The sequence below is a fragment of the Alligator sinensis genome, unplaced genomic scaffold, assembly GCF_000455745.1.
Source record: "Alligator sinensis unplaced genomic scaffold, ASM45574v1 scaffold830_1, whole genome shotgun sequence".
Classification (NCBI taxonomy): Eukaryota; Metazoa; Chordata; order Crocodylia; family Alligatoridae; genus Alligator; species Alligator sinensis.
Window position 1 is genome coordinate 1,042,817 of NW_005842309.1, and position 15,214 is coordinate 1,058,030.

Here is a 15,214-nt window from a genome sequence, read left to right on the forward strand (position 1 = left end):
ACAAAAGAAGCCCATTCCCATGTGAAGGAGAAGTAGCAGAAGGGCTGGGAAGCCCTCTTGAACAAGAAGAAAGAGGCATACAAACAATGGAAGCTGGTGAGCGTCTTGAATACTGAGGTTGGCCTGGGCGACAGTGACCATGAGATCATCATGTCCACTGTCTGCCATAAGGCAGACACATCAACTAGCAGGATTGAAGTCCTGAACTTCAAAAATGCAAATTTCAACAGGCTCAGGGTAATAGTAGGAGAGGTGATGCAGGACCAGGGACAGAAGGCAAATGGAGTGCACGAAGAGTGGTCATTTCTCAAGGACACGATCCTTGAAACCCAGAAGAAACCCATTCCCATGCAGAGGATAGGTAGCAAAAGGGCTGGCAGGACCTCTTGGCTTAATAGGGATCTCATGGTCCTCTGGTAAAGAGGCATACACACAGTGGAAGCTAGGGACAGTCCCTAAGGAGGACTATACAACAATGGCCCGCACTTGTAGGGAGCAGATTAGAAAGGCTAAGGTGACAACTGAATTTAAACTAGCAACGGAAATCAATGACAATAAAAAGTCCTTCTTTAGGCATGTAGGGAACAGGAGGAAAACAAATAGAAGCATGGGGCCATTGCTTAACAACTCAGGACAGCTGGTTACCGACACTCAGAAGAAAACAGAACTCCTGAATGACTACTTTGCTTTGGTATTCACCAGATTAAGGGGAAAATCATGTTAGACAGGGTACAGAATGGGCATGGTGGGAATGACCTCCTTCCTACTGTTGATGTTGAGCTGGTGCATAATGAGTTAGAAAAGTTAGACATTTATAAGTTAGCAGGACCGGAGGAACTTCGTCCAAGAGTACTGAAGGAGCTGGCCAAAGTCATTGTGGGACCTCTGGCAAAACTCTTCCAAAACTCATGGTGCTTGGGGGAGGTCCCTGAAGACTAGAAGAGGGCCAATGTTGTGCCCACCTTCAGGAAGGGGAGGAGAGAGGACCCAAGCAACTATAGGCCAATTAGCCTAACTTCCATCCCAGGGAAAATCCTGGAAAATTTCATCAAGGAGCCTATGTGTGATAGGCTTGCAGAAAGTAGGATTCTGAATGACAGCCAGCATGGCTTTGTCACGGGCAAGTCTTGTCTTGCCCATCTCATCTCCTTCTACAACCAGGTGACTCACTACCTGGATAAGAGGGAGAAGGTCAACACTGTATACCTAGACTTCCAAAAGGTCTTTGATCTGGTATCCCATGACGTTCTCATGGGAAAATTGGAGGATTGTGGGCTTAACTGCTTGACAGGTAGGTGGGTAGGAAGCTGGCTGCGGGGTAGGACCCAGAGAGTTCTAAAGAATGGATTTGTCTCATCCTGATGAGAAGTGGCTAGTGGTGTCCCTCAGTGATTGTTGCTTGGTCCAGTACTTTTCAACATCTTTATCAATGATTTGGATGTGGGGGTAAAGAGCTCACTGGCCAAGTTCACGGATGACACCAAGTTATGGGAGGCTGCAGGTACAGGTGGACCTAGACAGGTTAGCAAGTTGGGGGGATCGGAACCAGATGAAGTTCAACCAATCCCCAACATACTTATACGCTTGGTGGCACCAAACTGACTGGCACCATGACTGAAAGGGACCTAGGGGTAATAATAGACCATAGTATGAATATGATCCGTCAGTGCGATACTGTAGCCAGCAGGCAAACAATACTCTGGCATCCATCAACGGATGCATCTCAAGCAAAACCAAGGAAGTGATTCTTCCATTTTACTCAGCATTGGTGAGACTGCAGCTGGAGTCTGGGCGCCACACTTCAACAAGGATGTAGAAAAGCTTGAGAGAGACCAGAGGAGAGCCACCCATATGATCAGAGACTTGCAAGGCAAGCCATATGAGGAAAGGCTGAGGGACTTAGGACTCTTCAACTTAAAAAAGAGAAGGCTGAGAGGGGACTTGGACTTGGTAGCAGCTTACCACTACATCAGGGAAATACATCAAGGGCTCAGCAAACAACTGTTCACCAAGGCATCCTTGGGAAAAACCAGGAGTAATGGCCACAAACTCCTGGAAAACCATTTTAGGCTTAACATTAGGAAAAACTTCCTCACAGTCAGGGTGTCCAGATTCTGGAATAAGCTCCCTTCATAGGTGGTGCAATCACCTACCCTGGAAATCTTCAAGAGGAGACTGGATGTTCACCTTGCTGGGGTCACCTGACCCCAGTTGTCTTTCCTCCCTGGGGGCAGGGGCTGGAGCCGATGATCTTGCAAGGTCCCTTCCAGTACTTACAATTTATGAGTCCATGAATATATGTACACGTGCCCTAGCTCTCCATTCTCCGAGTCACTACTGAACTGCTCTGATACTAGAGAATTTCTTTTTTTCAGGTCAGCTCAAAGCAGTGGTCTTCAATACTTGTGTTGTTAAGACCCCAACATATTTTTGTCAGAGTAGACAAAATTCTTGTCTCTGTTGTTTTGACCTTTAGAGTCCCTCTGCGATTTCAATGGGATTGTTATTTTTCACTTCATGCCTTACATTCTGATTTGGGACACCACGTGCTCAGCTTTCAAAACGGGCATGTTTTCCTGAATTAAGGCTCCAAACTACTGTGGTGTGGTACATGCTATTAAACAGGAACTGTGTTTCCTCCTGGAAGTGGCTGAAATGATTCACTTATGCATTTGTTAACTGTAGAGAGGATGGGTCTGATGCACAGCAGTACTGCAAAAGAAATTGGACTTCTGTTTTTCTGGCCCATTAAATTCTTGGCTGACACCAGTTGCCTTTATATTTATTAGAAATATAAAAGGTGAAACATATGGAAAAAAATGCATCAATAAGTCTTATCTACCATACTTTACACAGATTTCATAATAAACTTTCAGGCAGAGGTCAGCCCTGGAAAACTGCAGGGCAAGAAAGGAAAGTTACAAACGGGTTAGAATGGATGCTGCTGTTTAACTACGGCCTTGTCCAGATTAGATTAATTGGTTTATCTTAAACTATTAAACAATTAGTCTAATGAAATGGGTGCAAGCCCACTAATGGAGATGCATTTAAACCAATTTAACCTTTGCTTAGAGCAGTGGAAGTGCACAAGTGCACTGCAAGGCAACCACAACCACCACAGGAGCATTTGTGTGGACACTGAGACAGGATGTGGACCAAGGGCTATGAAAGGGAAGACAAGCAATGTCAAGCAAAGGTGATAGTTCTGCCACAGGCCTACCATAAGGTCTACTATAAGGGGAGGTAGGGGAAGAAGTAGAGGTGTCCTAAGAACTGGACCTTTCTACAAAAAGCATCATACCATACACAGTGAGGAGCCCACTCTTGGTAGAATTGTAGAAAATAAGGGTTGGAAGGGACCTCAGAAGGTCATCTAGTCCAACCCCCTGCTCAAAGCAGGACCAGCCCCAACTATATCACCCTAGTCAAGGCTCCATCTAGTCAGTCTTAAAAATCTCCACAACCTCTCTGGGTAGCCTGTTCCACTGCTTTACTACCCTCCTCATGAGAAAGTTTTTTTCCTAATATCTAACCTAAATGTGCCTTGCTGTAATTTGAGACCATTGCTCCTTGTTCTCTCATCTGCCACCACTGAGAACAGTCCAGCTCCATCCTCTCTGTAACCACCCTTCAGATAGTTGAAGGTTATTAAATCCTCCTTCAGTCTTCTCTTCTCCAGACTTCTGGTTCTTAATGCAGACACCTCATGTGAAAAAGAAGAAGCAACCTCTGATGCTGCACACCAAAGAGGAAGATGGATAGGAAGGAGACAATAAAGATCATGCGGGCCCTCCAATAGAGACCAAGGACCTCTTTGAAACACCCCAGTCCTAGAGCCAGACCCAGAAGAGATGAGGTGTATTCACCAAGTGCATGTGAAAGGCAATGCCTCACTCCAAAATGAATCAAACACATCTGCGCTCAGGTAGAGATAGAAGGGAGCAGAAGTGATATACCTGCCTCACGGATGAGCTTTCCTTTAGCTGGTGACATTAGGCACCAGGAGGAACCCTTCTTTTCTTGCAAAATATCTTGCTGACCTGAGCCCAGATGTCACTTTTGTCTTCTCTACCCAATTTTCTACCAGATGCTCTTTGATTCTTTCATTGATGTTTCTTTATTCTTCAACCATGATCAAATACCACTCTGTGGTAAATTCGGGTGAGACCATCACCTCAGACAGCTGGGCAGCAAAGATGCCCAGGCAATCCTGAGTTTCTGGGGCTGTGTTATATATCACATAATGATATTTCAACTACAACCATCACTGCTTATAATAAGCTTATCAACAGTGTTCCCATGCTCACAGTCCAGGACCTCAACCACCAGCTCACCTTACAGTTATGGCCTTACAGAAACTCCAAGCAACACATTCCTGCAGCTGCATAGCAGTCCAGAGGAAAACTGTCCAGAAAGGTGGATGAGTTAGTCTAATCCTACTCTTACCACTGCCATTGTAAAGCCAACAATCTCTCTATCTTCCTTTATCAGTGTCCTTGGCTGGAATGTCCTTGCGAGGAACAACCTTTACACTGAAGCCATTGAGAGACTCCTTCCATTCCCTGCCTGCAGACAACAAAGAACCCTCTGCCTACACCCACACACACTCGCCTCCAAGGGTCACAGTCTCTGCAAACAGCTTGCACTTTCCTCAATGGTGAAATGTTTTCATTTTTGGTTTTTTTCAATCCCTGAAAAAAATACATTTAATGAATTCTGAACACAGACAAAATGCTCTCCATGTGTTTTTGGCACTCAGATTGGACCAACATGGGCATTGTTTTCTGTGTGCAACTCCATTTTAATTCTGTTTTTATTGCATGCAATAAATTATTTAAGATACAAAAGGCTTTATTGTGAAATGGTCAGTACCACAGCACCACCCACCCTTGCCTTGGAAAGGATTTATAGCAGTAACTTATATGCTGCTGTTAATCAGTATTCAAGACACACCCACAATAAAAGAAAAAAGAAAGCAACATGCTTTTAAGACACAGTGAGCCCATAGGGCATCCCTGAGCCAAAGAGCTGCTTAATGGGCTCTAATTGCTCATGTATCTGAGCTGCTCAAAATCTTCTACCACTCTGCTGACAGTTTCCCTCAAGCACTACACAATGCACAGCATGCAGCAATCAAGGTGGAATATTTTCCTCCTTGAGATCCAGCCTAATCACGAAGTATTGCCAGTGACCTTTCAAAAGTGTATTCAGTGGTCATTCTGTGCTGATTGGACAGTAGCTTGATCTTTCCTTGCTGCTGTCCAGATGCCAGTGTATAGGTTCATGACCCACGTCAGGAAAAAATAGATTGGATCCCCCAACATTTCTGATGGCATTTTAACATCATCATTACAAAGATGGCAGTCAAGGAGAATATCCCATATTTCTGAAGATGCAAGTATCTTTCACTTTCCACAAACAGCCTGTGTTAGTGTGCGGGCCGGGCGCGAGCCGGGCCCTTTTTCGTGCTCTGCGCGGGCTGTGGCCAGCAGCCCGGGCACGCGGGGTCGGAGAGAGGGCGCGTCAAGCTAGAATTAGGCACAGACTCATAGCGGTAGATTTAAAGATTGTTTACTTACACCGGAGATGGTTGCGGTGCAGGCTGGAAAACTTGCTTGAGTTGCGGTTACAGACAAAAACAACACGAATGGTCACGTGGAGCTTGCTAGGCTCCACGGAAACAGAGCTCCGGATGCTCTGGACAAGTGCGCCACCGAAAATAGGAACTTCGTAGATACGTCTTATTAAATTATCGCTCGAAGACGGGAAGAGGTGGGCGATGGATCAGGTCGCCAAACTCCTCTGAATCTCACACAGGGTCTCTATTACCCTGCCGTGTACCCAGAGTCCCCACAAGATGGATGTGGAATCCTCTTCGGCTTGGGCGGAAACCACTCAAGCCTCTTATACGGCTAACAGGCCAATCGTTATGCACCCTGCAAAGGAAGCTGCAAATAGGCGGGAAACTCTTCCTTGCACCAGGGTTCTCCTCTGCAGCAGAAAACTCTACTGTGCAATGAAGCTGTAATTTGGCGGGGATAATTCTAGTGCCGAAGCGCACACAAAATCATACCTTTGGGTTATGACAGTTAGCATTTGTGAAATGCCTCTAGTGAACCACCAGCACTTCATAAATTTCATACATTTTTTCCCCAAGGTGGAGAACCTTGCATTTTTTGGTGTTTAGCACCATCAGGTTTTCACCTGCCCATTTTCTGAGCCTGCCTAGGTCGGCCTGGATCACCATCCTATCTTCAGGTGTGGACACTGTACCCCAAAGTTTGGTGTCATTGGCAAACTTGGCCAGTCTACTTCTGATACCAATGTCTACATCATTAATAAAGGTGTTAAAGAGTATAGGCCCGAGGACAGAGCCTTGGGGGACCCCACTGGTCACAGAGCGCCATGATGATTCAGTTCCGTCTATTACCACTCTGTGGGTCCAACCTCGGAGCCAATTCCCCAGCCATTGGACTGTAATGTAGCTGAGGCCACAGTTGGCCAATTTTTCCATGAGGAGATCATGGGACACCAGATCAAAGGCTTTTTTGAAGTCCAGATATATGATGTCAATCTTGTCCAGGTGATATGTCACCTGGTCAAAGAAGGAGATGAGAGTGGTCAGACAAGACCTACCTGCAACAAACCCATGCTGGCTATCCCTAAGGATGTTACCATCAGCCAGCTTGTCAAGAATAGTCTCTTCGATAATTTTTTCCAAGATCTTCCCTGAGATAGAGGTCAGGCTGATAAGCCTGTAGTTCTCCAGATCTACTTTCCTCCCTTTCTTGAAGATAGGCACCACATTAGCCTTCTTCCAACCTTTGGGCACAACACCTGAGCGCCACGAGTTCTCGAAGATCTGTGCCAGTAGCAGAGTTATGATGCTTGCCAGCTCTTTAAGTACCCTGGGGTGTAAACTGTTAGGGCCAGCTGACTGGAAGGTGTCCAGCCTGTCAAGGTGTTCCTTCACATGGTCAACATTGATGTAAGGTAAATATTCTCCTTCACCCTGGCCATCCTGTACCATATTGAGCAGGGCTGTCCCTTGGGGCTGCTGAAAAACCGACGCAAAATACCCATTAAGCAGGGGACCTCCCCCAAGCACCACGAGTATTGGAAGAGTTTTGCCAGAGGTCCCACAATGACTTTGGCCAGCTCCTTCAGTACTCTTGGATGAAGCTCATCCGGTCCTGCTAACTTATAAATGTCTAACTTTTCTAACTCATTATGCATCAGCTCAACATCAACAGTAGGAAGGAGGTCATTCCCAACATGCCCATTCTGTACCCTGTCTAACATGATTTTCCCCTTAATCTGGTGAATACCAAAGCAAAGTAGTCATTCAGGAGTTCAGTTTTCTTCTGAGTGTCGGTAACCAGCTGTCCTGAGTTGTTAAGCAATGGCCCCATGCTTCCATTTGTTTTCCTCCTATTCCCTACATGCCTAAAGAAGGATTTTTTATTGTCCTTGATTTCCATTGCTAGTTTAAATTCAGTTGCCCACAAGATGTCTGGGTAGTTGAAGTCTCCTATGACAACCATGCACTGGGAGTGTGCAACCTCAGCCAGTTCCTTGGTGAATTCCTGGTCAAGCTCTTGATCCTGATTAAGAGGTCTGTAGTAGACTCCTACCATTATGTCCCCTGTGCCATGTTCACCACAGATTTTAACCCAGAGAGTCTCCAGTCATCCACCCTGGATGCCAACATCAGCTTGCAGGGATGTGTAGCTTTCCTTGACATAAGAGAGCTACACCCCCACCCCTTTTGTCTACATGATCTCTCCTGTGCAAGGTATAGCCATCTATACCTGTGGCCCAGTCACAGGTAGAGTCCCACCAGGTCTCCATTATCTCTATGAAATCATAGTCATTCTTGTTTAGCAGGAGGACCATTTCCTCCTGTTTATTCCCCAAGCTCCTGGCATTGGTGTACAGGCACGTAAGTCTCCCAATGTAGGCCCTAGTCATCCCTACACATCGTTCTGGGGCTGGGGTAGGGATGAGTTCCCTTAAGTGCCTTAGCCTGCTGGATTTGCAAAAGTTGCTCAGTGGGCTTGCCATGGTGAGAATCCCTCCATTCTCTGGCAGGCTTAGTTTAAAGCCCAGTTGAGCAGGTCAGCCATTCTGGCTAAGAGCCTCCTTCCCAGTGCAGTGAGGTGGAGGTCGTCTCTTCCCAGCAGACCACTGCCTCTCTCACCAAAGAACGGACTGTGATCATGGAAGCCAAAGCCTTCATGATGACAGCAGCGCCGCGTCTTTGGTTAACTACTTCAATCCTCCTCTCCCCATAACCCAAAACCAGGAGAATTGAGGAAAACACCACCTGTGCCCCCAACCCCCTAAGCCCTGTTCCCAAAGCCCTGTAGCCTCTCATGACCTGGCTGGGATTGCTCCAAACCATATCATTCATGCCCACATGGATAAGGAGCATAGGGTAGTAGTCAGTGGGCTGGATGAGCTTTGGGATCCTGCTCCACTTGCTTCACCACGGAAAAATAGCCCTTTTTATAGATATAGAAGAGGTGAGCTGACATGAGATATACATCTCAGCTAGCATCCTGTTGCAGTTCAAGAGCCCATTCACTTCCAATCCCTGAGCTGTAAGTACTTTGAAGTTAGGCTCCTAAATGCCTAAGTTGCTTTTGCAGGGGTGTAGGTTGTAGCCGTGTTGGTCTAAGGACATAGGCAGACAAGGTTCTTTGGGTAAATCTGATATATTTTATTAAACCAACTCAAATGGTTGGAAAAATTCTTAGCAAGCTTTTGGGTTTAAATGAGTTGCTTTTGCAAATGGGAACTCAATACTTTGAAAGTGTTATCCAAGGCATCAAAAGATCTTGGATATGGAGGTGTGAATAAGAGCCAGCATGGAAGACCCCCAGTCTCCACAAAGTTAAAAAGCCTGCTTGGTATACTAAGGAGACGCTTAGCATTCTGCTTCTTTTTGCTGTTAAATACACTGAAACACAACTCACCTGAGCCATTCCAACAGAAAACTGATCAGGAAAAGCAATTAAAGGTCAAACCTAGGTTGTTTTCTGGTGGAGATGAAGGTAAGCAAAGCAGACTGCCCCATGCATTCCCAGTTACTGCATTTTCTGATTCTCTCTGAAAAGATTAGAAGCACCAAGTTCATCTGGTAGTTTCCCTCCTTTCCCCCTGTGATAAAAGAAAATGTAGACAGTGGAACAGATCTATTGAACATAACTTTTGAAGGGAGCTTGTGATTTTCTTAGAAGTAGGGATGGCTCTCTTGCCTGATGATCTTAGTTTCAGAAGAGGTTTATATCATCCCTACCCTGGCAAGATGGAGAAGCTGTCACCAGTGCCCGACCTACCTCAGCTTAGTGTTTCATTTTCACAGCTGATTACATTTCAGATCTTTGCCCTGCTTTAAAATGAAGTATCATAATTGTACCTCATCAATCAATGCCAGTTACTGCCTGCCCTCTGCCCTCTACTTTTTCTCTTGTTGTGTTTTTTCTTCCTAATTCAATTAAGCATAACTAGGCACAGGCTGCTTTTCAGTTTCATTGGTCTCGAAGGATAAATACCAGGCTGATGGCCTAACCTGCTCCCTGTGGTCCCACAGATTTGAGTAGCCCTGGGTTTTTCCTGAAGACCCGGTCTCAGATGTTTCCTTTGTAAATCTCCATCTTGATGCTCTTCAGGGAAAGGTCATGAGGCCGGTTCAATTTCAAAGCCTCATCATCATCATAATATGGTGCTTCTCCCTTGGAAAGCACTTGCATATATTAGCAAATTAATCCTCTCAGCTTCCCTCTGAGACATGAAGCACTGGCCCAGTTTGATGAGAAAACAGCTCCAAGTCTCGCGCCTGGGCTCAGAACAAGCCTGTCTCTCTACAGATCTCTTATCTCATTTTCAGGCCTTGGCCTGCACCAGATAGTCTCCTCTAAGACAACAAGAAAAGCCAATGAACTTCTATATTTCTATGGTAAGCTTAAATTACAGAGCTGTTGGCATCTGTTTCTCACCAGTATCAGCAACACATTCAATAAGCTAACGGATGCGGCCTTTTCTACAGTGCTTTCACTGCTCCTTCAATTTAGCATTCCTCCCTTTATAAGCACTCTCACTGAGAAGTCTGGAAGACCCAGGAAGGGCAAGGGAACCTGGCATCCTTGTTTCAGTGCCTGCAAGAGTTGTATAACTCAAGAGGCTCAAGCTCCACACCCAGGACTAGTTCTCAGCCTCATGCCTCCAGGATCACTACCAGCTGTTATATGAGGCCAGCCTACTCATTCTGTTCATATATATGAACTAAGGCAACCAAGCCTCCAAAGGGCCCGTGTGGAGAGTCTCCCTAAAATGGAAGGCTTCTGCTTCCATTCAGCTTCATCCCCGCTGCTAGAGGATGTACCCCAAGTTCATCCACATTCTTTTGCCGGTGTTTGTGCAATTTTGGCTTTGCCTTAGGCATGGCCAAATCACACAAAACACCAGCAATTAAAATAATATATTTCTTAGAGGAGGAAGAAGTTAGTCTTAGCCATTCCTACCCCTTTACCCATTTGTTGCTAAAGATGCTGAACAAAAGATGGAAGTGGATGACAAAACTCTCATTAGCTTCAGTGAGGCCAGAATTTTATTCAGTATTTTTATGAGCAAAAAGTTAATGAGAATTTGTTTGCTCAAAGCTCCTAGTTCTCCCCTGATCTGTAGTATTGAGAAAGCATTTTTGTTTAAATGGCAAAACATATTAAAGAGGTTTAAATACCCCTTCTCTGCAACCCTTGAAAAAAGGATCGAATCACAGGCTAGCAAGAAGTTTGTGGAACAGGATCTTGTTAAAGCATTAGCAGGGCACAACTAGGAAGCATCTTTTTGCTGTGTCCAAGCCAAAGTCACAAAGGCATTTGTACAGCTCCACTCAAGTGCTTCTTCAGAAGTCAAAACCATAGGCAACGCTTAATGAAATTCAAATAAGCACAAAGATGGATAGCCACATTAGTTGGAAGTCAGGCAGAAGGTAGGGCAGAGGCATTATTACCATGGTCTGTGCCCTGAATGCCCCAACTGACTACCCCTCATTACATACACTACTGGGGCCAGGTGTCCATTCATAGCATGTGACAAAGTAGGTTGTTTTGTACAAAAGTCTGGCCTTCTCTGAACCAGTTACGTCTCCAAGGCAGAGGCATAACTTGAAATCTTGGTGCTCTGGGCAGTGTGGAGTGGGGCAGGGGCTGCTGCAGTTGAGCTGTGGTGACAGCTTGAGCTGGGGGCTGCCATTCTGGCACCTCCTATGAAGTGGCAAGTGGGGCTGGTACCTCTCTCTTGCTCCCCTGATTTATGCTACTGCTCTGGTGCTACCTTTCCCCGCCTTCTGCCTAATGCATTTAATGCAACATAATACAAAAACAGAAAGCCCCCACTGTAAGTGCAGAAAGGTAGACATACCAAGAAACAGAAAGGATTGACAGAAAGGAATCAGTCAGCAATTATTCCTGACCATAAATACATTGTCATGAGTGCTACTTCCCTACAAGACTATTAAAATAAAATGGTATTTTTAACAGCTTGTCTTGTTGATATTTTCCAACTGCCTCTATTGCAGCGATCAAGTACAAATATGACCAATCTATGTGGAGGCGGAAATATTTTGATTCTATGCACACAAAAGCTTTTAACTGGTTACAAACACACACTCCAGGGAGCTGGGCAATGGACAACAAAAACGTAACAGATGGTGGGATAGCAGAGCATCTGCTAATCCAGCACTGAGCAGTTTCACTTGTAACCAATCATAATGCACATCTAGTGGTCTGTAATTAAAATCAATGATCACTATACACCCCCAAAAAAGAGGATCCTTTCTAAATTTGACTCTCAAACGTCTGATAAGGAATAAACTATCCAGATCACCATGTGAGCCCTAGATAAACAGGCAAATGCTACTGCAATATGGGCCCTAGGATTGACTTAAAGGTCCCTCTCCAACTTTATTTGTTTGATGTAAATCCATAAATGATTCAGTTCTTCTGGTGGCCAGCCAAGAACAGCAGAGGGCAAGCACAACCTAAAAGAATCTTTAATCATGCCCGAAGTGTAGGAAAGGCACAATTTCCTGCACAAGTTCTGCAGGGAGGAGGCACTGGACAGCAAGACAGAAGCACAAGGAGAAGCAGAGATTAAATTCACACCCAGATGAAGGTTGACACTTTCCTTTAGCATAATCAATAGTCATGAATTTCCAACGGGTGGAATCAGCAATGATAAACCCTCCGCAGGGTGCTGGGCATAGAAGACAGAATCTTTTGACAACTGTTCTGGAGCCACTAATGTATCAGTTTGTCATCCATTACAGATAATTATATCTCTTTGCAAATGTAATTTCTCTCCTGTAAGGTGAGGATTGTTCTTTTAGTTGGTTTGTTGCATTTTAAAACAATCACAAGGTTTTGCAAAACCCCTAAAGAACAGGAAAGTTACAGGTAGGCTTCCACACAAGCTCTCTGGGGTGTTGGGAACCCTTTTGAACTCAAGAGCTGGTCTTAATGGCAGAGAAATTAAGGCATTTTGCTTTGACTCCAGAGTTGTAAGCCCTGCTTCAGACTCATACTGAAAGCTACCCCACTTCTTCGACCCAACCGTATGCTGTTAGGTGGTCATTCAGGCTGGGGAGTCATAAGTGGCTAGAGGTCATTCTAGCCATGTTGCTCTTTTGCATGCTATGGGCTATAGAAACCTGAGGGCCTTAACTATGCTAGCCCAATGGGGATAGTCATTATGCTTGAACTACCCTTTGATTTGTACTCAAGTCCTCTTGTTGACAGGCATAGATCATATAACTACAGATCTGCATCGTGTCCCCTAATCAGGAATTGTTCATAGGGATCAAAGCCCAGACCTTAAACACCAGAAGTACTCTACTGTCTGAAGTAAAATTTTCTGTTCTGGCTCAAGTCTATGCACCCTCCAAGCACTGTTTTTGTAACAGCTCTGAAAGTTTGCTGACCCAGGCCAAGGTCTAGATTCCCATAACCTGTTGCTGCTAAGGTCCATCTCCATTTTAGTGTTCCCCTCGTGTACCTGAACATGTTCTAAAACTCAGCCTCTCCCCAGTTCTCTTACAGTATGGCTTGGCTTATTACAATGGACCCTATATCCCACTGACTGTAAAAGGACCCCAGTATCACTTCATGGAATCAGATTCACCTGATTCACTGCCACTACCCACCTTGTGTTACCATGTCTGGACCCAGGGGGTCTGTCCAGATGAGCAGAAAAGTTTGTTTCCCTGGGGAATGCCCGTGCTATACGTGCTGACATACGATGGGATACCCCAGGTGGAGTAGGGGAGGCTAGGGCCAGCAACCGTGCTGGCCCCAGCAACCTTACCTGGGGTCCTGGGGGCCTCCAGGAGCTGCAGCCACAGCAGAAAGCCTAGCCGGCAGCTGGAGCATGGCTCTGGCCGGCCAGGCTCATTTTAAGTGGTGCGCAGTGCTGGCAAGTGTGTCACCCCACTTTTTTTGGCATGGGGGTCTGTTTGTTTTTTACTCCTGGATCTCCTGGGGTCAAACCCACCCCCCCACACACACTGCAACATATCAGCACAGGGAATGCCTGCACGTGCAGTGCTGCAGATGGGTCTGCAGCACCACGTACCGCATGTCCACGCTCATCTGGACACACCCATGGAGTTTTAGCAACTCGTATCCCACTCAGTGAACTTCCCCTTGGACACAGGCGTAAGGGCCACAACCAGACAGAAGAGTGAACACACACAGAACAATGTGGTGCAGTGACAATAATGCCAAGCATTCCCACGCCAATCAACTGTATGTTATTTCTGCAGTGTCCTTTCTCTCCTCTCAAGGGTGTATACAGAGCTCTTGCTCCTCTTTGATCAGGATGTCTCTTGCTGTTTGTGAAAGCTTGGGTGGGGAGGAACACCTTTCTATATCCCCTGATCTAGAAGTTTGTTAAGAGTACTTTAAAATGCAATTGCTGGCTATGGACAGTGGTAGCATAAAACTGTTTCAAAAGAGGAGCTGCCACCCCTTGGGAGCATGTACTAGCTGTTTTGCTGTGGCTGTTTCCTCTGCATGATTCTGTAGTGGCCAAAATGAGTTAAACCACTACAAGTTCTATATTAAACGAAACAGAGTTGAAGATGTTAGTTTTGCTGCACTTAAATTGCTACTAGAATTTGCACACATAATTGCCTATTGACTGCATGTTATCACAACTGTGTACAAGTCCCAATTAGTGCAATTGTTTGGCATTCTTCTGTCCTAAAAAATAGATGTGGCCCTTTTAACCAGCTACTAGGCACTGAACAGGAAACCTGAGAAACACCGCTCTGCTCTCTTCTCCTACCCCCAACCCAAGATTCAAGCACACAGCTTTAGCATTTTCTATTCTCAACAACACTGTGAGTTCTACTATTTAAAGTTTAGGATTTACCTAAATACTTGCCTTTTAACTCCTAGCTCTGGCAATTTGCAGACCCCATCAATTCAACAGGAATTGAGATCCAATCTGGAGCACTATTTTGCCTGGGCGGAAAAAGGAGTTCTAGTTTGCACTGACCTCAGCTAGATAGGCCTACAATAAGAAATGTATGCAGCTACAATCAAACCCGCATAACTACCCACGTGGAAATTCTTATTCCAAAATAAGAACATCCACATGAGTAACACCAGTATGATTATGCTACAGTTATGCTGTTAAATTCCACCCCTTGGAGAAATCTTTTAGACAGCTGGCCAGAGAAGTAAACCCAAAGGTTTTTACAGAGCAAGAATATTCCAAAAATATTAGTCATGGGACATAAGTGCCTCTTCCAACACAAAAAAAAAAATCCTTCAACCCATTCCTGTCCCATACTGTGCCTTCTAATCAGCAAAGAAAAACTGCAAAAATAACATGTCATCGGTGCTCTAAAGGAGCCGCGTTAGCACAGCCAGATTCACTATGCTCTCCCTGTTCCTGATAGCAGATGAGCAACTGCTCAAACATTTGTTCATTCTTATTCTGCCATGAAGTCAGAGCAATTTAACCCTGTTTCTAAATATCTCTGTGCTTGTTTGCCAACAGATGTACAAAAAGGGAATTTTTCATGAACTCAATGAATCTGTTGATGGTACCAAGAGATATGTTCCCCACTTCACAGACAAATGAAATTCCTACTTATTGTTTGCCCCAATGCAAGTGGAACATGCTCCTAAAAATGAAAATCTGA